The following is a 22184-nucleotide window of genomic DNA, read 5'->3' as shown; positions in this document are numbered from 1 at the left end:
AACCCCCTTCCCCTCCCCCTTTTCTGATGAAGGGTCTAGGCCCGAAACGTCAGCCTCTCTGCTCCTATGATGCTGCTTGGCCTGCTGTGTTCATCCAGCCCTGCACCTTGTTGTCTAGCCAAATGTTGTTCAGCAAAGGCGTTTCTCCTAAACACTTGTAGTTCTGCAATTGCTGAGAACATTTATCGAGAGTTAGGCATTTGGAAAGGAAGGTTACACATCCTTCAGCACTGGAGGATCTCCTGTTGGTCCTTTGGTATTGTGAGCCGACTCACCATTCTTAACTGGATGGCAAACCACCTTTCTGGCCATAAATTGGACAATCTAACCAAGCTCTATGTTCAGGTGATTGCTCCCAGCATAATGCAGGATGAGGACCTGCACTTAACCCTGAGGTCACGGTCCTGACTCACAATGAAAACTATTCCTTTGTTTTAAAACAGAATGCCAATAAGGAAATGTTTTTGTTTACCATTAAGATAAGAATAATAAATACTTTCAAGACTGGTTAGGACAATTGGTCCTATGGTGATTGTCTACCTGAATAGTTAAGACATGTTACAAATAACTTTTTCCTTGCAATAGGAAGTGATGTATATGAAGGAAACTTGTTCCAAATGTAAGGTAGGCCATCCTCAATGTCATATATCAGTCCAAATGACACAAATATACCTTTTACTAAAATTGTAAGAAAGTTCCAATATAGACTGTATTAGAGTTAATAAAATGATCCCTTAAATATGAGTGCCTTTTTAAACCGTTGTCTTTGTCAAGTCTTTGTGACTATAAAACAACCTCTTGGAATATATCACTTGGAAATCTGACCTCAAAAAGTTATTTGCTTAAGACAAAGTGATAAAGATCCATTGCAAAGATGTGGAATTGTGACACCAACAAACCTACAATGATATTACAAGGAAATAAGACACAAATTCATTCAAAAAGGTATAATCAAATATTCAGAAAGCCTGGCATATCTATTACTTATTCATGATAATACAACTATATTAAGAAAACTAAACAGCATTAGTGCTCAATCATTCACAAAATAATGAGTTTTTGCATTTATCACTATCCAGTCATCAAACACTAAAAGGAACATTGAGGAGTCACTTCAGAGGTAATTAAACAACTGCAGATACATTTTCAACAATTCAAAGGCAACAGAATTTATAGGTATATCCTGAAACAGCAGTTTATATGATAACAGTACAAAATTAATCATTAATACCAGTAGATAATATTGTCTGAACACTAGTTGATCTATTCTTCATGTTTCACTTTTCTGATTGGAGTTCAGTTGTGCTTTATGATTATGATGAATGCAACACTTTAATTAAGGCTTTGTTGATTGTTGTTAACACATTTGATTTCTTTCCATAGAAATTTTAGCCACATCTTCCTGATCAATCTTCAGCTTTTGTTTTCTGTTATGTTAGACTGGTGAAATTATCTGTATTCATATTTGAAGTGCCACTTGAATGTTTAAGTTCCAATATTAAGTCACAGCAAGAAGTAGATTTTTTTGAAATCAAACCACATTAATAATATTAAGAGTTATCAGAAGTGGACGTAATGGAATGCACCTAAGAATGTTTTAAAGTTTCATCCTCACTGTCTTTGTATTTCTGACAGCACCTAAATCAGCAGAGTGTAACCGTAACTGCTTTATTTGTATTTTTATTACTTTTTTCATTACTTTGAAAACGCACGTTGGATCTTATAAAGCTATCTGTTGAGATGTTTGAATTGATATTTCAATTATAATAAAGTAGTCTAAGATAGCAATTTCTAAATTTGATTTAATGAAGGAAAATACACAATATCTAAATCTGGTATAAATCAGATAAATTATCATCATGGGTCCATAAGGGAAATGTTTTAAAGGTAATGTACATTTAAAAGACTGGTAAGCATAAAGACATTTTTAAAATCATTATTTACTTGATATGTAAAAAATGATTAATCTTACTTATTGCTTATGATTAAAATATATATTAAACAATTTTTATTTTGTGTGTATTGCTGTTATAAAATCATAACATGTCAAAAAAATTATTTAATTCCATCATAATTTGACAACATACTACCTGAAAAGTACACTGTACAATTGCTTAGCAAGTGATATGAACATGGCTAAATTTTGCACATAAACTATTGGGATTTTTGTTTTCAAAATGGATCTTGGTCTGATGACATGATTGCCAACATGTTTTAAAAGCTCCTGGTTTTCAGTCCATTGATTTCAAAGAAAATAAATCAGAAAGTTCTATACCAGGCAAACAATTGGCTCCACCAGATTATCAATGAGGCGCTGTAAATAAATATCTTCTTTAAAATAAGAACATAAGAAAAGGGAACAGGGGCAGGCTATTTAGTCCCTGAGCCTCCCCTGCCATTCAGTAAAATTATGGCTGATCTGATTGTTGCTCATCTCCACTTGCCTGGCTGCCTCCATAAACCTTGACTCCCTCATCACTCAATAGTCTGTCCAATGGCCCTTCTCAATCAAAAATCTGTGACTATGGCTCTCAAACAGTTTTAGTAAGGTGAGAATGAATGATTTGATGCATGGACAGAGAATAGAGAACTGTCACCTGTTCTTAAATCTTTAGACCCTTATTTCACTGTGGAACGGTAGGTCATTCATTACAGTCATTAAAAGATAATATCTTTGTGTTACTGTGCTTGAAATTCAAGCTGTGTTCTAAGAAAGTAGGGCTTTAACTGATTACTGCCCACTTACTAGTGAAGCAAGTTGCCTTTTCATCAATAATCTGTTTACAATTTCTGCGTGAAGTGCTCTGAATTCTCAAAATATGCATCACCAGATCTTAGAGTAATGTCTTCATATCAAATAACTTCTCTAAGTTTAAATTAATATTTAAAGCATACTTTTAACTATGCAAGGTTTGGAGCAAAGATTTTACCAAGAGGATAGTGAAATAACACCTGAAAAATGGAATAAACCCCAGATCACTTTGTTTCTAAATTGTGACTGATCAATCTAGTAGATCTAAAATCAGATAAAACTTTGACAAATGAGTGTCTGCCAACCTTTCATGTACTGGTAGTTTAATACTTTCTTCTGTCTACATTTAGCTACCCTGCTTCCATCAGTGCCATTTCATTTGATCAATGATTCATATGACAATACATTTTAAAACCCATCATGCTATTAAAAGCTCTGTAGATATTGCTTTCCCTCGATTTACTTTCAGACAGAAAACTTCATAAACCTAAGTAGACAGGATTCCCACTCATCACTCGCCTTTTCTAGCTATGAATAGGATAAGAAAAATGAAAACATAAAAAAATTGTCATCCAGGGACCTACCCTTCTGTAAAATTAACTTAATTAAAAGTGAAAGATTTAGTTATTTTCAGTGCCTCTGTGTTTGACCAAAAGGGTAAAGGAAATTATATTTTCAGTAAAACATCACTGCAAAAGCTTTTAAATAATTTTAGATCTTCTCCTGCCACATGGGAAGAATCGAGCAAGGTTTTATTATAGATTTCACCTGGAAATGAAGCCCTTTTGTTCTCTCTCTTTTTTTTCTTGTTTCTCTTCTTCCAAGTCTTATCGTCATCATAGATGGATTAGGCAATGTGCCTGTAATGTTTGCAATTGCTTCATATGTAAACAATGCCAAACATTGTTTAAGAGCAGCCTACACATTCCCTTAAACTATCCTATCATTTCTGTAGATGTGTTCCTTGTCACCGGGTAATATTCAATTGAGATTAGGAATTACCAGGCATCATTGCATGATGTCCATACCTTAGTATTTTGAAATGTAACAGTTGGAATGTCCAGCTCTTGGGTAATTGCTGACTTTCCGGGAATCTTAATTGAATCTGAATCAAACTTTTTAATTCCTTGCCTGTACATATTCCATTATTTTCCTGAAATTCTCAGATTGCCGAAAGATCCTGGAAAATTCGGTCCGAACAGAAGGCAGGAAGGTTTGCAAACAGACAGGGTGTCTGTTTGACACTGTCTTCCTGTCAACATGCTATTTGCCTGGGAAAGGAAAGGTGGTGGCTTAGCTGCCAGCCAAAAAGCCAAATGTGTTAAAAGTGGCAACAAATGGTGCCAAGTTGACGTCTGAAGTTCCCTCATGTGAAATAATTGGAAGGAGCTTTAAGGAGGAAGGATTTCTGTCAATTCCCAGGGAACAATGGTCATTGCAGCTCATTCACGCTGAGCTGATTTAGTTCATCACGGACCAAATCTCAAAGTATGGACATGATCTCCACCACTTGAATTGTTGTCCCTTGAAGATTGGACCATTGGGATTTGTCTCCACAAGATCCCAGACTTTCCTTATATTTGCTAGGGAAACATAACGTTCCCTTCTTTCTCACTGCCCTATCTTTATTCTCACTGGTATATGTCACCAAGTGATAACCTTCACATTAAATAGTCTCCTCTAACTCTAATCAGCAGCAGGTCTGTGCCTGGAACTACCTGCACAGTTATTGGACTCTTCCCCAGACATATTCCCTATGATGTTAAAAGAACAAGAATTTGTTTAGTTCTGCACATAGTATCATGGGGACTCAAAGAAATAGCAGCAAATGGTAAGATTACTGTAATTCTTTAAAAAGGAGAAGAAACTGAGACTACATATGATAAGCGTGTCCAATATGAATAAACCTTCTGCTTGATGTTCACTTCAAATTTCTTCATCACTTAGACTTCAACAGTTTATTTGTCTATTTCTTCTAATGCCCAGTTATTCAGTGTTAACTTTGAAGATAGTCATGACGCAATTACCTTTTTTGCATTGCTGGTTGTATACTTTTCTTTCCTTTGGAGGGAAAGAAGACAATATCATAGGTCTAGAGTATTGCCCCTTTTGAGATCATGAACGCCATAATAGAGAGTGATTGGATGGTTTCCCTTTAAATTAATTACACTTGAAGGCTAATAATTGTTGCAAAGCAAACTTGGGGCGGCACTGTGGTACAGTGGTTAGCACTGCTGCCTCACAGGTTCGGTTCCACCCTGGGGCCACTATCTGTGTGGAGTTTGCACATTCTCCCCATGTCTGCGTGGGTTTCCTCCAGGTGTTCCGGTTTCCTTCCACAGTCCAAAGATGAGCAGGCTAGGTGGATTGGCCATGCTAAATTGCCCGTAGTGTTCAGGGATGTGTAGATTAGGTGGGTTATAGGGGGATGGGTCTGGGTGGGATGCTTTGACGGTCAGTGTGGACTTGTTGGGCCAAAGGGCCTGTTTCCACACTGTAGGGATTTTATGGTTAATGGGCTGAATGGCCTAGTCCTACTCCTATGTCTTATAGTCTATTCCTTGTGGGATGCACAGTTAAATGGCAGTTTTGTATAATCAAGGTGATTGAATGTTTGGAAAATTTCTGATATCAGAACTGACTTTTCCTGCCTCCGAGGTTCTTCAAAAGAATGGCGATGATACATAAAGAGGCTTGTGAAACAGTACAAGTGTTTGAAGGGGTATATTGGAACTAATGCCATGGATCCTTATTCAATGATTGGGCGTTTTTTCTGTGGCATGTGACAATACTTTGATGAAGATGTCAACGAATGCCCAATGCTTCATCTCAATCACAGAACTGTTATAACACAGAAGGATGCCATTTGGCCCATCATGTCTATGTCAGTTCTGAACAAACGTTGTCTGTTTTTTCCTCATATTTTTGCACAACAGAAACATCTCCCACCGCACAAACGAGGTCACTCTTCTACAAGCCTTCTCCCACCACTCAATGCCTAATAAAATATCCCTCCTGCCTCTCACAACTGTTAGTAACACCTCCACAAACTCACTTCATGCATTAGAAAAGTCTGGGGAAACTTCCACTGTTAATATCCCTCAGGTGGATGCTCCTTCTGCAATTCTGACCTATAACGAGAAGCAACATTTTAAATATTGTGATGGGAGCTGTACTCCTCTCCATTCCAGTAGTAAATCAACACAAACAGTTTTCTGGCCTCCAAGTTATCTCGTATATCTAGTAACAGCTCCAAAAGTAAATAAGACAGATTGACAGTTCACATTGGTTGGTACTAGGACCAGCCAATTTTCAAACTTGCAAATGGAAGTGAATTCAGGGCTTTGTGGGTTTACTTGAATCAGCAATTCTGATTGATTCTATACTTACTTAAATAAGTGTTAATATTTTACCCATTTTTAATTATATTGGGCCATATCTTTTATAATACATGACAAGACTCTACATTGCAACCTATAAAAAATCCAAGGTATTTTTTAACTCTGGCAAAATTCATTCTTAAGAGGAAATAGATTAGAATCTTAAGGTTTAGTGCACGATGTTTTGAGTTATTCTAGGACTATAATGTAGATTGTATCAACTATGAATGTGTAAGAACAAAAGCTATTAATCAGCCTTATTCCTAAGTCACTGGGTTGTTCCAATCAATTTACAGTAATTAGAAACAGCAGATCAATAAGCTAAATATCAATAAGGTACAGGTATATCAATATTGGCTGCTAATTTATTGTACAGTGCCACATAAATACTTATCCCTACTGTACATGATACATGTTAATATCAATTCGTCTCTCATATGAAGTATGTTGCAAAAGAATATCAATGTATTAAATGTTTTGATTTTTATCCCAATTTCTTATGAAATCCAATCTACATATTATTATTAAGCTTCCATACTTGTGTTCTGTTATGCCTTTTCGTATTTTATTTTAATGGCAGTATTGCATAATTGCTTTGCAATTATTTATTTTAGTGAATATACAGACACTAAACATGCCTGCCTGTGTCTTCATATTGCCATCTGTTCTAATTAAGATTTTTGCAACAGAAGTTAATTGAAGAGCAGTGATTTAAGTGTGTGCTTGTGTTATGTTCTGGTTATATAAGTACAGAGAATACAAGGGAAAGGCAAGGATGGAAAGTACTGCGAGTACAGAGACCTCACATTCTGGGAAGTTATATTCTCATTGAAAATTTGGACGTTATCATAAGATTGTTAGAAAGGATCTTTCAACACCTGCCCACTTTCAGTTTTCCATGGTTTAGATTCTCATGGACAAAAGATCAAACAAGAGAGTATCAAAAGGACTCTGGCAAAATCAGTAACAAAAAGATGCATGAGCCTGATCCTAAGTGAACTAACCTCTGATTTTACTTCCTCCATATCTTCACTTCTTTATGCCTGTTGTGAGACCAAATTTGTGAACTCAGCATGTTGAGCGTTATACGTGCAAAGCTCTTTAACTTGCTTTCAATGGAAGAGTATTTTTAACCAACCTTTACTTCCCAACTATTAGCCAGGAAAGCATTTTTTTTAAATCTAAAGTAAATATGCTAAGGGTCTTCTTGGGTTCTATTCATGTATCATTGACACAAAGAGTCCTTCATTAAGTATTTCAGCTACACATACATCTATGCTACTTTTCAGGTAATAACATAGAAGAGGGAAGTGTTCAGAACATGTACATGAAAGGTACGGAATTTCCAGAAACTGACCTCATTATCTGAAATGAGTAACATTTTGTCCATTCCTTTGACTAGCTGAAGTCAAAACTGTTCAATAACAGCTGTAATTATATTCTTTCTTTTTTAACTTAATGTGATTCACAGCCACTAATGATCAAACTACACAAAATGAAAAGAGTCACAGTTTCTCCCCCAATGTAATAAATTAGCAAAAGATTATAAACATTGATCAAAAAGAATTTCTAGCCACACAAACCCAACTGATAAATAAAACATGCAGATAGTGCTGCTTATTCTAATACAATAATGGAAAGTTTGTGTTATTTTCTCATGAATTCTAAGTGGATGTTCAGTGGAAAGCTCCATTGGATAGCTACAGAACATAATTAAGTCAGCTAAAGGGCTGTCATGTTACCTGGACTAGCATGTAGAAAGTAAGAGCAATTCTATTTTCCTTAATGGTGAAGTAAAAGTATTGTTTTAAGTGGAATTTTTCCACAGCTCAGCAGCACGTGAATCAGGACTCTTAGTCATAGATTAGATTTTCAAGAGAATACCTTTAATATGGGTCTACCTCCTGTGTACATACCCACCATTAGATGGCCAGATACATTTACACTTCCTTCCACATTTCCTCTCACCCATTTTAGCACCAAGAGACATAATGCTCTTTACAAGATTGTAAGAGGTTCAGAAATAAATTGACTTTAACTGAAATAATGTACAATCATTCCTTTTTATAACATCGTAGAGAAAGACATTGGAAACAGAGACTGAATTTTTTTTATAATCAGAGACTGGATCTGAAGGTATTGTCCTAAATTAGTTAACATTTATAATCTTCTGTGAATTATGACTTTCTTGACAATGAGAAATGTGATCCAAAATTATTATAACTATAGAATAATCTAGATTATAAACTATGGCAAAATTACTTGTCAATAGAGTTAATATGCAGAGTCAGAGAAATGAAATAACCTGGTCTGCACAATTTTGCAAAAATGATTAGTTTGTATTGAACCTGCTAAAAAAGTTTTTAAATAAAAAATTGTGTTATAAAATATATAATGGAAATGTTAATGGATATTTGTGGCAAAACTACAAAGCAGCTAGTGTACGACTGATCCCCTCCTGCAACAGATGGTGTAATTTTTATGGTCCCTCTGTACACAGCAGTGATCTTCAATCTCCTAAAATGCTGCGATTCACCTCAGCTGCCTTATGGATGCAAATCCATTATTTGTCTGACCTTGTCATGTTTACTACAATGCAACCAATCTGCTTGACTGTGATTGTATAGTCAAGAATCGCCATCCTACTTGATCTCAGGTCAACAAACCTCCAAATTACTGATTTAGTGTACTGAATTTGCAGCCACCCTTATCCTGCGAGGCTTTCTTCTTCACATAAGCACCATACTGCTACCTACAAAATTACATCACAGTGCTTAAAGTTGGCATGCATTTTAGCAATCTTTTCAAACATTTTTGAATTCTGCTAATTTGAATCCCTCATCAAACTTAACTATCAAATGTTAGAGGAGCGGTTAATTTGTTAATATTTGTCTTGTTCTATTGATTAGAACATCAATAATCTAACTGTGATACTGCACAATAGTTGTAATAATTTGTTTCTGAACGCACATTATAGCAAGCATAAAATTGGATGACGGGGAACTGAAAATAATTGACTTTTCCATGCCATAAGAATATAGCCCAATTTATCACATATCCCATTCTGTGCAATAATTTCAAATGCTGAGCATACAAATGATAGAACTGCAGAAACATCCTGCATAGTTCAGCTCTGCCTTTGCCAATTACATTTACATTGCTCTTAGTGCCATCTGCCAGTGGTTGCCATTTCTTTCCTCATTTCAGATGAAAGATTGAGATTTCACATTTGCACTTTGGAAGAAGAGAATGACTAATAGACAAATACTAGAAAGACTTGCATTTATATCGTTCTTTTCATTACTTTAAGACATGGCAAACAATTTACATTCAGCAATAGACTATATATTTAATTTTGGAGTGGGATTTGAACACACAACCATCTGACTCAGAAGTAGGCTTGCTCCTCATAGAGCTGAATTAGTGAGAAGGCATTGAAGTAATGGCATCCATCCTCCAGATCATGACACCATATTACATAGGCAGAGGTGCTGTTACCATAATATATCCCAGGAGAGGTTCTTGCAGAAATTTTGCTTCACAAAGCAATGTTAGAATTTTGGCAGAATTTGGAAAGATTCAAGGGGCCATTAATTGCAACCGTATGGGAAAATGGATTCCTTTGCTGAATAACACCAATCACATCAACAGAAAATTATTCATTTTCACAAAGTACAGTTCTTATATAATCAACAGCACTGCATTATACTCGTGAATGTCCATTTATGTTGGAACTGTTACACTCTACAGTAATTATTTATTACTGTGGTAGCTTCTGATCAAGTTTTTCATTGTCAGATTTAGTTCAGCACTGTTTGCCAGATCCTCAAGCTGAAATGTCTAAGATAAAGCAATTTGCCTTATTAATAAAAAAAAAGGGTTCCATTCCATTAAAGTGCAAATCATTTGTGATCATCAGTTCCACAACTTTGAAATCTTTGCCAGGTAGCCTGGAAGCTGTCATGATCCTTAAGAATTCTTACATTCCTGCTTTATTTCACAAACTGAATGTCTTACAAGGATGGTTACTAGGAAACAAGGGCTACACTCTGCAACTATGGTTAATGACTCCATTATGCAACACTCTGATTGAGGCGAAGTGTAGGTAGAAAACAGTCCATTCTTCCACCAAGCTCATGGTAGGACACACAATAAGATTCCTGAAGATGACATTCCAATGCCTCCGTTAGACATAGCGGGCCTTGCAGTACACTCAAAACAGAGTGTGTTTCATAATTCTAGCATGCTGTACTCTGTACAACTTGACAAGGCAACAAGAGAATATGATGAACTTAAAATAACTGCAAGACCAGTCTTCTGAGGAGGTTGTTTCACCCCACTTGGTGAGGCCAGTTTTCTTGAACCTGCCTGGTCTTTTCTCAAAATAAAATCAATTCCTTTTTAGTGACTTGTTTGACAACTCCTCCATTTACAAATTCACTCTTTAATCCAACTCTCCATAATGAGACTGGTTTGTAACATCCCTATAACAAAAGTGGAGGTTAAAAAAAAAACCTGAAATATCACACAAGGACAATCCTGGATTGTTTGCGGCATGTTGTCAGTAGATCTCAGGTTCGTAGAATTTGACAGAAAATTCATCTGTGAAACCACAAGGTCATGACGTGGAGGTGCCAGGGTCGGATTGGAGTGGACAACGTCAAACGTCATACTGCACCAGGTTATAATCCAACAGATTTGTTCAAAATCACAAGCTTTTACCTGACGAAGGAGCAGCGCTCTGAAAGCTTGTGATTTTAAATAAATCTGTTGGACTATAACCTTGTGTTGTGTGACTTTTGACCTTGTCCACACCAGTCCAACACCAGCACCTCTACATCATGGCTACCATCAACACCACAAGCCATTGGCATCAGTTAAAAGCTTCCATAGGAATGAACTGCACAGCACAATGACATTGTTGCTCAATTAAAACAGGCCCTGGTACAGGCCCCTGCACTGCAGGTATCTGATCTAGAATTTCCCTTCACCTTGGAAGTTGCAGCAATGGATGCCACACTGGTAGCCATACTTCTTCAAAAATGACACAATAAATTTGGACCAGAATCCTGTGCATCCCAGATTCTTTCATTAGTAGAGTCGGGTTTCTCTACGCTTGAGAAGCATTTGCTAGTCGTGTTCCTGGTGTGGTATAACATTTTGCTGATATTATCAGCCTGAACCTCCTAACCATTCTGATGGAACACACCTCCTCGTCAACTTTTGCTGCACGGCGGGCTTAAAGATGGTACGGTCAGGCAAAGCCGCATAGTGCCCTAGACCCTAATGCTTCAAATCAAGGAGGTAAACCAATAAAGATATTGAGAGACACTGGAGAAAGTCAGTCACTGCTGCTGGCTGATGATATGACTTACCTTCCAGAGAAGCTAATGAAGAAGAAAATATTAATTGGAATTTGAATTGTCTTTCAAATAATAACTTTCATGCATTGTTCCTGATTCAATTTATGAGTAGGCTGTTTGATAAAAGCCTTCTAATTCTGAATCAGTTTGTTCAAGTAAAGAAGAAGATGGGTTCAACATGTCACCCTCATTCTCTTGACCTTCATCCTTTTTAGATAATCCAATAACTGAACTTCTCAGTCACCTTTTGTTTCAATAATGCATTCCTTTCTCCTTCTGCTTAAGACCATAAGAAATAGAAGCAGAATTAAGCCATTCAGTCCATCGAGTCTGCTCCACCATTCAATCATGGCTGATATGTTTCTTAACCCTAACTTCCTTTTCCCCATAACCCTTGATCCCTTTACTAATTAAGAACTTATCCATCTCTGACTTAAATGCACTCACTGAGTTCGCCTCCACAGCCCTCTGCAGCAATGAGTTCCACCCTCTGGTTGAAGAAATTCCTCTTCATCTTAGTCCTAAAGGGTTATCCCTTCACTCTGAGAGCGTGCCCTTGTGTCCTGGTCTCTACTACAAGTAGAAATATCTTCTCCGTGTCCACTTTATTCAGGCCTCTCAGTATTCTGTAAGTTTCAATCAGATAACTCTTTCTAAACTCTATCAAGTACAGACACAGAGTCCACAACCGCTCCTCATATGATAAGCCCTTTATCCCCAGGATCATTCTTGTAAACCTCCTCTGGACCCCCTCCAAGGTGAGCACATCCTTCCTTAGATATGGGGCCCAAAACTGCTCAAAATATTCCAAATGCGGTCTGACCAGAGTCTTATAAAGCCTCAGCAGTGCATCGTTGCTCTTGTATTCAGGGCATCTTGAAATGAATGCTAAGATTGCATTTGTGTTCCTAAGGGCCAACTGAACCTGCTTGTTAACCTTAAGAGAATCTTGAAGTAGGACTCCCAAGTCACATTATGCTTCAGATTTCTGAAGCCTTTCCCCATTTCAAAAATCATCTATGCCTCTATTCTTCCCACTAAAGTGCATAACCTCACACTTTCCAACATTGTATTCTATTTGCCATTTCATTGCCCACTCTCCTAGCCTGTCCGAGTCTTTCTGCAGCCTCCCCGCTTCCTCATAATATCTGTCCCTCCACCTATCTTTGTGTCATCTGCAAACTGAGCAACAATGCTCTCAGTTCCTTTTTCCAGATTGTTAATGTATAATGTGCATAGTTGCGGTCGCAACACTGACCCCGATAGATCTCCATTAGTTATTGGCTGCCATCCTGAAAAAGATCCCTTTATCACTATTCTCTGCCTCCTGCCAGTCACCCAATCCTCTATCCATGCCAATACCTTCCCCCTAACACCATGGGCTCTTATCTTATTTAGCAGCCTCCTGTGTGGCAGCTTGTCAAAGGCTTTCTGGAAATCCACATAGATCATGTCCACTGGCTCTCCTTTTTCTAATTTGCTCTTTACCTCCTCAAAGAATGCTAACAGATTTGTCAGGCATGGCCTCTCTTTGATGAAACCATGCTGACAAAGCCCTGTTTTACCATGCACTTCTGAGTACTCCACAATCTCAAACTTAATGGACTCTAAAACCTTACCAAAAACTGAGGTCAGGCTAACTGGCCTACAGTTTCCTGCCTTCCGCTTCCCTCTCTTCTTAAACAGGGTGTTACATTAACCATTTTCCAGTCCTCTGGCACCCTCTCTGACTCTAGTGATGTCTGACAGATCACCACCAATGCCTCTACAATCTCCTCAGCTTCTCGTTCAGAGCTCCAGGGCATAGTCTATCAAGTCAGGGTGATTTATCCACCTTCAGACCTATCAGGTTTCACACCACCATCTCCTTAGCAATGGTCACTACACTCATCTCTGTTCCCGACTCTTTTGAATTTCTGGTACGCAGCTGGTGTCTTCCAGTATGAAGTCTGATGCAAAGAACATAATCAGTTTCTCCTCCATTTCTTTGTTCCCCATTAATACTTCTCCAGCCTCATTTTCCAATGGTCTAACATCCATTCTTGCCTCTCTCTTTCCTTTTAGGTATCTAAAAAACTCTTGCAATCCGCTTTAATATTACTGACAAGCTTGCTCACATATTTTATCTTCACCCCCTTATTACTTTTTTAGTTATCCTGTACTGGTTTTTAAAGTCTTCCCACTAACTTCAGCACATTTTACAGTGTCCTTGACATCCCTCATTAACCATGGTTGCCTCATCTACTCCTTAGTATATTTCTTCTTCCTTGGGATGAATTTCTGCTCTGCCTCCCAAATTACCCCCAGAAACTCCTGTCATTGTGGCTCCATCATTTTCCCTGCTAGGTTCCCCTTCCAATCAACTCTGGCCAGCTCCTCCATGTCTTTGTAGTTACCACTACTCAGTTGTAAATCCATTACATCTGACACAATCTTCTCCGTGCCAAGCTGCAGGGTCAATTCTATCATGTCATGGTTTCTGACCCCCAGAGGACCCTTCACCTTAAGCTCCCTAATCAAGTCTGTCTCATTACACACCACTTAATTCAAAATCGCCTGTTCCCTAGTGGGGTCTACCACAAGTTGCATCAAAAATTCATCTCGTTGACATTCCACAAATTCCTTTTCTTGAGATCTGCTACCAAATGATTTTCCCAGCCAACTTGCATATTGAAGTCCCCCATGATTGTTGTATTTGGGCCTTTCTTACATGCCTTTTCTATCTCCTGCTTTATTTTCTTCCCCACATCCTGATTACTGCTTGGAGGCCAGTACATAACTCCCATCAGGCTCTTTATTTCTCTTTGATTTTTCAACTCCACCCACACAGATTCTATGCCTCCTGGCAACATATCACATTTTATTTCTAACTGTATCTTAGCACATCCCTCTTTTAAGTTTCTTTTCTTCCATTTCTAAATATTATGCAATTACTTGACATATTTTATCCTCATGAGGTCTAGCTTTTGATTTTGACTTATTTTTTCTGCTAGCTTTTCATTTTCATTCAAAAATTCCAATTAATCCTCTGTTATAAATTGCATTTTCCAGAAAACTCTTTGCAACAATCAAAGCAATCTTCAAAATTTGTACAATAAATTTCAAAACAACGTAGCTGTTTTATGTTGAGACCCATCATCTGTATGTGATTTCAAAACAGAAAGATGCAGATCCATCTTAAGTCCAGTGAATTCAAATCCCAAACAAACCCAATTTGTCACGATCCTATTTGATGTTATTATTGGAAAATTCAGAACCCATACTGAAATTTGGTTTGATGGATCATATTTTATTTTCATTTATTTAACAATGTAGCCTTAAAGTAAAACACAAGCACAAAAAGCTGCAGATTTCATTTTAACAATAAAACAGAAGTTTATTACACAAAAGAAATGGAAGTAAAATTGAATCAGCTAAACTTCTTACACATAACATAATTTAAAATAATTTGAAACGCTCAGTAAAATGTAATCCCATCTATCCCAAGACCATCATGTTATAGTGCTCAAACACCAGGGAGAATTCCCTTCTCTATGACATCTATAGGTTTGACTTAACAGTTTCTTTCAATTCCCGGTCTTGAGAGTGTGATAACCTCTTCCTTGATTATGTGGACAGTTAAGCATGGACTTTTTCATCGTGAAATAATCCTTTCAGCATTCTAAGCTAACACATCTGTTATAGGACTTTCAAACTAAAACCCTTACAATGAAGTGAACATTTCCGAGAATAAAAGCAAAATACTGCCAACACTAGAGATCTGAAATGAAAACTAAAAATGCTGAAGAAACTTAACTTGTCTAGCAGCATTTGTAGCAAGAGAAAGAGTTCATGTTTTTGAGTTCAATATGAATTTTCTTCAGAACCCATTTCCTATTCCTAACTGCTCTGAACTAACCTCTTTCCACTCTTACACCTAATGTCAAATGGGACTTCTGTGAACTGAAACCAAAAGCTTTCCAAATTGAATTTTAACACTGAGCAAAAATAAATCTTCATTCTTCTAAACCTAAAGTAAGCTAATATTTGTCATTGTTAACTGTTTACCCTCCAAAGCAATCAAATTTCCACTATCTCTCCTGGAACTCGGTCTCTCATATCTGGTTTTAAAAAAAATTGTGTGGCTTCAGAAATACTAACAAGTTAATCATTGACTTCCTCATACACTTAGATGAAAACTCGCAGGCCACTAGTTCTAAACTCAAACACCAAAATAAATTATATTAACATATAGAGAAATTACACACCTTAAAACACAACCAGTATGTCAATGAACAAAATTATGATGTTGTTGGTTTCTGTAGCTTCAAAAGCAACCCAAACCTTCAGGTATGAGCTAGGTATCATAGGCATTGAGTGGCTATCCAGGAAATCTCTATCTGTCACTCAATCCAAGTTAGATATTTCATTTGTATATTGAAGGCATAGGCTTTTCTCATATTGCAAAGACAATTTTTCTGTCAGTGTATGCTGACCAAAGTTTGTTGAACTCTAACCAATCACATCAAATATTACTTTCAACCTAGCCAACATGTCATGGTCTAATTGCAACAATATGAAGCTGAACAAGGTATGACCAGCCACTCTTGAGCTCTAATGCTCCAAGCTGTAACACGAATTCAATTTGATGAATAGAAATATAACCAACTAGTGTTTATTAACAGCTGATTTAGTGCAGATTCACTGCAGAAATTTGTGTGGATTCCTGCAAAACATATTTGACTTATTGTCTCAAAGCTTCAGTGCTGCATATGTTAAGGCGAGCTTTGTGTAATCCTAATAATAAGAAACCATCTTGCAGCAACATACAAAAGTCTGTGCTAATCTGTAACATATACCTCATTTTTGTAGCTGTAGCTATTATGTAACAAGGAATGAAACAGTGACCTGCAACGTGACATTGTCGATTGATTTCAGAGGCTTGTTGGCCTCACATAAAGTTGGGCTGCTGGTGTTGGCAGTGCATATCAATCCCGCAAGCAATCAAGCAAGCGATTTGTGTAGCCCAAAGGGCTTTCTACAGTTCCAAACAGAATTTGGCCTGACAGGGTTGGCAGACCAATCAGAAAAATTATTTCATCCTCTGTGTAGTGTGTAGTTGCTGTCTACAAGGTATGTGAGAATGGAATCAATTAGCTGATCACTTGTAATATTGATGCACTCATTGGAAAAGAAGTGTTTTTTTTTCTTTTGTAAACTTGCATCCTTTCTTAAATATTGTACTCTGCTCTCTGATCTGGATGGATATTGTAGGGCTGCACGTCACACATTGTCAAAAGATTACTACCATGCATTATGACATCAGTGATGTCATTCCTCAGATTACAGAGATAAGTCTGATGTAACTGACACAGTCTCATCAGATTCATTCATTTGTGACAATGAATAATAACAGAACAGAAAAGGGCAAGAATAAACTGGGCAGAAGATGACTTATTTTATACTTAATTGCCTTTCCCAGGTCATTCATATGATAAGGAATGTGGTTCCTCTTAAGGAACTCCTGTGAGAAACCACTGGACACATTATTTTCCACATTGTAACCTTTTAAATGAGTGCTCTGTCACTTTGTGTCACAAAATGAATTAAGAATACTTTTTTTTAACTCATGTCCAGACTCTACCATTCCCATTAGAATTAAAACCTATTTACTTACATGTGTTCAGTTATTCTGACCATTCTGACACTTGAAGTCCGTGCACCTTTATTTCAGCTTTCAATCCTTTCATTGAAAGGAAACAATGGAGATCTGAAAAAGAGAAAATGTAGCATGCAGATCCTTGCCATTACATGTTCCTGTTTTGCTCTGCGATCTCCATCACTTTTGTCATTAAATCACTTCTGTCCTTCACTCTAAGATAAATATTCTCCTTTGTTATTTCCCTCCTCCCCATTGCCCTGTCCATGGTTCTATGCTTTTAAAAATATTGGTCTATAATAATTTTCAGATCTGATTAAAATTCCTGAGATATTAACTTCATAAGCTTCAAAATCTCCCCTCCCCTGCCACATCCCAAAACCAGTCCAGCTTGTCCCCACCTCCCTAACCTGTCCTTCCTCCCACCTATCCCCTCCTCCCACCTCAAGCCCCACCCCCATCTCCTACCTACTAGCCTCATCCCGACCCCTTGACCTGTCCATCCTCCCTGGACTGACCTATCCCCTCCCTAACTCCCCACCTACACTCACCTTTACTGGCTCCATCCCCGCCTCTTTGACCTGTCTGTCTCCTCTCCACCTTCTTCTCCTCTATCCATCTTCTATCTGCCTCCCCCTCTCTCCCTATTTATTTCAGAACCCCCTTCCCCTCTCCCATTTCTGAAGAAGGGTCAAGGCCTGAAACGTCAGCCTTCCTGCTCCTCTGATGCTGCTTCGCCTGCTGTGTTCATCCAGCTCTACAACTTGTTTTCTCAGATTCTCCAGCATCTGCAGTTCCTACTATCCCTATATTAACTCTATTTCTTGCTCTACAGAAGCTGCCTGACCTGTGGAGCGTTTTCTAGCATTGTCTGTTTTTAGCTATTTCATCTTGCCTCTGAATCTGGAGGATTTTAATCCTACCTATTTGACTATAATCTCAACAGGATTATCTGTAGGTGCGCAAACTCTTACTCGGAAATGAGTTAGCATGGGCTAATTGTAATCTTAGTCTTTAAAGCCAGTGTTTAATATATTTTTAAATAACTCCGTGTTGAATATCTATGTACTTCTGTCTCAACAGTGGCTCATCACAATTTCTTCTTAATTAATCAATTTAAGAAATGCATTTTCTTTATCTCTGGTGGTATATAATCTTGCACTCTGTTATGACATTTTTTCAGGAAAGGCAACATTCATTTGGGTGCAGACTTTATCTTTTGAACGATACTTCATAAAAGTCCTGTTGGGGAAAATGTACCTTCTGTGGTATCATCTGACAGGAAGGGTCAAAGCAACAGAGACTACAGTTGCTTTGACCAGTTGGTGAATGTGCCTTTCAGTCCAACATATAATATTCCTTGCAGCAACAAGGAAGGATACAGCCAGGTTTGCATCACAGATGAGTTACAGTCATAGAGCCATACAGCATGGAAATAGAACCTTTGGCCCACCTTGTGCTTGTTGATCATGTTTCCTGAACTGAGCTAGTCCCATTTACCTGTGTCTGGCCCATATTGCTCTAAATCTTCCCTATCCATGTACCTTTCCCAATGTCTTGTAAATGTTCTAACTGTACCTGCCCTTACCACTTCCTCTGGCAGCTCGCCCCATATACACACCAGCCTCTGTGTGAAAAAGTTGCCCCTCAGGTCCATTTTAAATCTTTCCCCTCTCACCTCAAACCTATGCTCTCTTGTTTTGGTCTCCCCTAACCTAGGGGAAAAACCTTGGCTATTCACCTTATCTATGCCTGTCATGATTTTATAAACCTCTATAAGGTTACCCCTCAGCTTCCGATGCTCCAAGTGAAAAAGGCCCAGCCTATCCAGCCTGTTCTTATAACTCAAGCCCTCCAGTTCTGGCAACATCCTTGTACATTTTTTTTGCACCCTTTCCCGTTTAATAACTCCTTCCAATAGCTGAATGGCCTGAATTGTATGCAGTACTTCAAATGTGGCCTTACTAATGTCTTGTACAGCTGTAACATGACATCCCAACTCCTGTACTCAATGCTCTTACTGATGAAAGCAAGCATGCCAAATGCCTTCTTCACCATGCTGTCTATCCATGACACTACTTTAATGAAAGTGTGGACCTGCACCTCTAAGTCTCTCTGGTCAGCAATACTCCCCAGGGCCCTACCATTAACTGTGTAAGGCCTGCCCTGGTATGCCTCATCAAAATGCAACACCTCACATGTATGTAAAGGGCAAAAGAGTATCTAGGGAGAGAATAGGGCTCATTAAAGATCAATGAGGCTATCAATGTGTGGAACCTGAGGAGATGAGTGAGAAACTAAAGAAATATTTCACATCAGTATTCACTGCAGAGAAAGACATGGTAGCTAGATAACTCGGGAAAATAAATAGTGATGCCTTGAAAACTGTCCACATTACAGAACAGGCAGTACTGGAGATCGTAAAATGCATAAACGTAGACAAATCCTGGGACCTGATCAAGCGTATCCCAGAACATTGTGGGAAACAAAGGAAGAAATTAAACTCCTCTGCCACTCCGCAGCCCACAGGCCCAGTTGATCAAGTTTCTGTTATACTGTTAGATAACCTTCTTCACTGTCCACTGTACTCCAATTTTAGTGTCATCTGCAAACCTACTAACCATCCAAATCATTTCAATAAATGATGAACAACAATGGACCCAGCACCAACCATTGCGACACATCGCTGGTCATGGGCCTCCAGACTGAACACCAACCCTCTATCATCACCCTCTGTCTCCTACTGTCAAGCCAATTTTGTATTCAATTGGCTAGATCTCCCTGGATCCCATGTGATCTAACCAGTCTACCATGCAGAATCTTTTCAAAGGCCTTGCTAATTTCAATGTAGACGATGTCCACCACTCTGCCTTCATCTATCCCCTTGGTCACCTCTTCAAAAAACTCAATCAAGTTTATGTGACATGATTTCCCACGCACAAAGCCATGCTAGTAATCCCTAATCAGTCCTTGCCTTTCCAAATACATGTTGATCCTGTCTTTCAAATTCCCGTCCAACAATTCACTCAACACTGATGTTAGGCTCACTGATCTATTGTTCCCTGGCTGTTCCTTGAAGCCTTTCCTAAATAACAGCACAACATTCGCCACCCTCCAGTCTTCTGGCACCTCACTCGTGACTGTTGTTGATACTATTATCTCTGTAATTTCTTCCTTTGTTTCCCACAATGTTCTGGGATACACTTGATCAGGTCCCAGGATTTATCTACCTTTATGCATTTTACGATCTCCAGTACTGCCTATTCTATAATGTGGACAGTTTTCAAGGCATCACTATTTATTTTCCCGAGTTATCTAGCTACCATGTCTTTCTCTGCAGTGAATAATGATGTGAAATATTTCTTTAGTTTCTCACCCATCTCCTCAGGTTCCACACATTGATAGCCTCATTGATCTTTAATGAGCCCTATTCTCTCCCTAGATACTCTTTTGCTCTTTACATACTTGAAGAATTTCTTTGGATTCTCCTTAAAGTTATCTCATGTCCTCTTTTTGCCCTCTTGATTTCCTTCTTCAGTGTACTTCTACATCGCTTATACTGCTGAAGGGATTTACTTGATCCTAGCTGTTGAGACTTGACATATTCCTCCTATTTTTCTTGACCAGAGTCTCAATATCTCTAGTCATCCAGTGTTCCCTACTCCTACCAGCCTTGCCCTTCATACTAACAGGAAAATATTGTACCTCATTACCTTGCTTTTGAAAACTTCATACTTGCTAAATGTCCCTTTACCTGCAAACAGCCTCCCCCAATCAACTTTTGATAGTTCTCACCTAATACCATTAAAATTAGCCAAACTTCAATTTAGAATTTAACTTGTGACCAGGCCTATCCTTTACCATAATTATTTTAAAACTAACAGAATTATGGCACTGGTCCCAACATTCTCCCCCACTAACATCTCAGTCACTCGCCCTGCCTTATTTCTCAGGAGGAGGTTGAGTTTTGTCTCTTTTCTAATAGAGCCATCTACATATTGATTGAAAAGGTTTTCTTTAACACACTTAACAAGTTCCACCCCATCCCAGTCCTTAACACTGTTGCAGTCCCAGTCTATGTTTGGAAAGTTAAAATCCCCTACTATTTGAACCTTATTATTCTTACAGCTATCTGTGATCTCCCTACATGTTTGTTCCTCAATTTCCTGCTGACTTGTTAGGGGCCTATAGTACAATCCCATCAAAGTGATCACCTCCTTCTTATTTGTCAGTTCTAAACATGTAACTTCACTGGATTAGTTCCTCAGGAATATTCTCTCTCAGAACTGCCCTGATATTTTCCTGAATCAAACACACTACTCCTTCTCTCTTAAAAATAGAGATAACACAGTGCAGAGCGGGAGGAACACAGCAGGCCAGGCAGCATCAGAGGAACAGGATAGTTGATGTTTCGGGTTGGGACCCTTCTTCAGACCCTTCTTCTCTCTTGCTTCCCCTTCTATCCTTCCTATGGCACCTATAACCCAGAACATTGCCAGCCATGTCCCTCCCTCAGCCATGTTTCTATAACAGCTATGATATCCTAGTCCTATGTCCCCATCCAGGCTCTGAGTTCATCTGCCTTGCCTGTCAGGCCTCTTGCATTGAAATAAATTCAGTTTGATTCATCAGTCTTTCTTCGTTCTCTGCCATGCTTTTGCCTGCCTTGTCTATTTAATTTGTTCTGTTTAACTTCTGTACCAGCCTCAACCTCACGACTGCGTAGGTTCCTAAGCCCTTACCAGACCAGTTTAAACCCTCCCAAGTAGGATATTTAGACAACAGAGCCCCTATTTGCATGCATCAGCATTTGCTCAGATGATGTCTTCTGGATCACATTGTTTTATCAAGCGAAAATTAGAACTTTAGCCATTTCTTAAATATCTTTGGTCCTGTGCTGTATAGAGCAGTTATGATCATGAAGCAAGTTTTCAAAATTGTCATGATGAAAGCAGAGATGTGCAATGGCATCCTTCAAACCATCAATCATCAAGTACACACCTAGGACCTCCTTATCTTTCAAAAGTGGCCTGTACACACACTGGGGGAAG

Source organism: Rhincodon typus, chromosome 15, assembly GCF_021869965.1.
Source record: "Rhincodon typus isolate 14 chromosome 15, sRhiTyp1.1, whole genome shotgun sequence".
Taxonomy (NCBI): Eukaryota; Metazoa; Chordata; class Chondrichthyes; order Orectolobiformes; family Rhincodontidae; genus Rhincodon; species Rhincodon typus.
The sequence above is the reverse complement of the archived record's forward strand: the minus strand, read 5'-3'. Positions refer to the sequence as shown.